We start from the raw sequence: 3350 nt of genomic DNA on the forward strand, positions 1-3350 counted from the left end.
GGTGGCTCAGTGCCATCTGTGGGTCCACAGTACCTTTTCACTGAGAACACTTTTGTCATGAGAGGAGCCTCCGTGTGCCTGGCAAGCGGGAATGAGGACATCCTGCTGCCCGTCATGGTTTCAGACCAAGAGATGGCCACACTCAGAGCAACCTATGGTGAGGACCCTGGGCTGTGGCGACTGTGGCTGTGTCTGTAGCCGAAATGTCTCACTGCTTTCCTGGGACTTAGGGGCGTTGTGCAGTCAGGGTCTGTGAGGGGCAGCTTGGCCGAGGGGAACAGACTATTCCGAGCAATTTTGCTGTCCTTGGTGGGCTGCCCCCTGTGTTTCCCGCTTACTCTGAGCGAGTCACGGATGCAGAGATCCCGGCTGTGTGCACTGCCGACCTGGCTGACTCTGTACAGGGAGACTTTTTTTAAGTTCTACAGTAGTGACCAAAGAATCTGCTGCCTTGCTCCCACCCTCTCTCTTCCTCCAGCACAGGCCACATGGATTGTGTAGACACAAGAAGAGCCAGGCCAGCCAGAGACTCGACAGGGCCCTGGAAAGAGGGGAGCATGTGGAATGCCAGAAAGTTCCACAGCACTTCCCTCAGAGGGGCACCCAGTGAGTTCAGAGGGCAGCCTCTCACCTACACTGTGGTCACTCCCGTCCTGTAGCTGTCACTGGACTGTCACCCAGCACCCCAGTGCAGCACGGCTGCAGGGAAGACTGTGACACAAGGCAAGCGAGGGGCAGAAGGACCGCCAGAAACCTGCGTCACCGCTAAAATGAGTTGGCAGCAGTGCACACACCAGCTTCAAGGGCCCTCTCGGGATCTGCCAGCAAGTCCAGGTTCTGTCCATCCGCGAGGATGCGTGCTCCAGGTGCTGCCAGGAGGAGCATTCTGCCAAAGAGGAGCACGCTGGACACACACTTGGCCATGTGCACAGAGGGTGCCCTGGGCCTCAGGGCCCAGCCTGGGTGATGTCATCAGTGACACCCCTCCTACCACCCAAATGCTGTCACCCCTCCCACTTAACCCAGCAGCCCCCTGTCACTTCCCACCATATGTGACCATCAGCCACACCAGCCAGCACTCTGCTTCCAGGCTGGAAGCCACTTCCCACCTCTGCCAACAGCACCTCGACACGCACAGTCCATCAGACCCTGGACCTGACAGCAGACGACGGAGACAGAGCAGGGAGAACAGGACCTTCAAAACCTTCCAGACACTGTTCTTGATGAACTTTCTGGAACCCAGGCGCTGTCCTTGGTCAGCAGCTACAAGCTCCAGGACCAGGACCCTGTGTGCAGTGTTTCTTTGCCTTTTCCTCTCAAGCTTTTACAACATGCCTTCATCATTTTCACTCTGACTTCAATGTGAGATTGGATTCTGTGGTGTTCCTCACAACCGTGCAGGGTAAAATGATTAAATATTTATTCTTTTTCCATTTGTACATTCAGATGTTATTAATAAAGTAAATTTTCTAGAAAGCTGGAATTTTGCCAGTGGACTCTTTTTCTTTAGGCTGAGGGCTCAGTCCTGATCGTGGTGGCGTAACCATGTGTCTTTGTGTGAACTGCCCCAGTTCCCTCCCTACTGCAGCTGGGCATGGGGGCCTTTTAGATCTGGGGAGGTGGGCCAAGTGCCGGTGGGAGGCCTGTGATGTGGTCAGTAGGGTGGCTGGAGGAGACTCGTGAGTCCTTAGCTGTCCACAACAGGCCTCATCTTTAGTCTTATCCCCACCTGTAGCACCCATGGTCACATTTACCTCGAAAAATGTACCCCAGGAGCCCTAGGAAGAAGTTCTCCACCAGGCGGGAAATAGAAGCTACCGGGGGTCCAGCACATTCTAGAGGGAAGATGTGTGCTAGACTGGTCAGTTTTGTGATAAAAAAAGAGCAGCAATTCAGATGAACAGAAGGCCCTGGAGGGAGGAGGGTAATGGCCTGCATGAGGGGGAAGCCTCCAGAAGGTGCTGTGTACAAAAACGGGGACAAGCCAGGGGACATCCATGGGAGTTGTCAGCGCTGGAGAGACAAGGAGGCAGCTTTACAGAGAACAGAGGATGGGGGTCCCTGGACCGCATCCCCTGTCCTGTGTCTGTGGAGACACTGCTCAGCAGCACTTTGCCACCACACCCGTTTTCTTGTTTGCATCTGGGATCCCTTTTGTCGCATCACTGCTGGGACACAGCTCCAAGAAATGTTAGTGATCTGAGTAGAAACAGCCAACATCACTGGTGAGGGGTTCATGCTGAGAAGGCCCCTGGGTAAAGCTGATGACCCTGGTCTGTGTATCATGCTCCAGCTCCATGGGCAGCCTGACAGAAAGCTTCTGTGTGGGCAGACATGGATGCACGGAACATTAGGACTTCTTTTGTGCCATGAAGACTGTTTCTTCACAGCCACAGTGTGGATCTCATGCTCCAGCACCACCGATCTACCTAATGATCACATGAGGTGTCTTGGTTCAGTTCTAGGGGTCCCTAGCTAAGGAAGCTTGCGTCCAAGTTCTACACAGAGCCCTACATGATTCCAGTCAATTATACTGAACAGCCAGGCTCAGTATCTGCAGCCATAGGAAGGCATGTCCAGCTCAGAGTACCCATAGGTATAACCATATTTACTGTGGTGGTTTCTCTTGAGATGGAAAAATGCCTAAATCCCTAGCTCCCCCGACCCCAGATAAGGATCCCCCCCAGAGTGGCCCGCCCTTCTCTCTCTTGCTTTTCAGAGCCCCATGCAACTCTTTGCCTCCCTGTCCCTGTCCTCCAGGTCTGCTTTTCTCTGCTATGAGGACACCACTCTGAATTTAGGACCTGCTCTGCTCTGGATAGTGGGATGCTTAGCTGTTACCTAAAGCTTATGTTAGCTATTAGCAGAAAGTGTAGCAGTTCAGGTCCACCAAGAATCTCTGAAAAGTCAGCCATTGAAAATTTGGGAGCAGAATCCTACGCTGGCACATATGAGGAGGACACTAGTCTGAATTGACTCCACAGCAACTGCTTTGCTTTGTTTTTTCTACTCATCAAACCACACGTGGATTTAATTCATTATGTCCACAGAGACCCTAAAATTAGGTCACATTCACAGGTTAGCAGATTAGGACTTCAACACAGGTTTTGGGGAGGGAGCACAGTTCCACCCAGTAAAGCTCTTCTCTTGGGTTCTGTGGCCCAATGGCTGCCTGAATCAAGTCCACCATGGCGGCCAGGGAGGATTCTGGGGTTCGCTGCACCCACACACAGACCAGAAGGCTTCCTGACTCGGTCGCTTATTCCTGTTGAAGGGCTAGCTGGCTTCAAAGTTACTACTGGGTGGAAACAACCCCCAGCCTCTGCTGCTATTTCTGCACATAATCAGGC

The sequence above is a fragment of the Elephantulus edwardii genome, unplaced genomic scaffold (genome assembly GCF_000299155.1).
Source record: "Elephantulus edwardii isolate Elephantulus edwardi_28Jun2011 unplaced genomic scaffold, EleEdw1.0 scaffold00228, whole genome shotgun sequence".
NCBI lineage: Eukaryota > Metazoa > Chordata > Mammalia > Macroscelidea > Macroscelididae > Elephantulus > Elephantulus edwardii.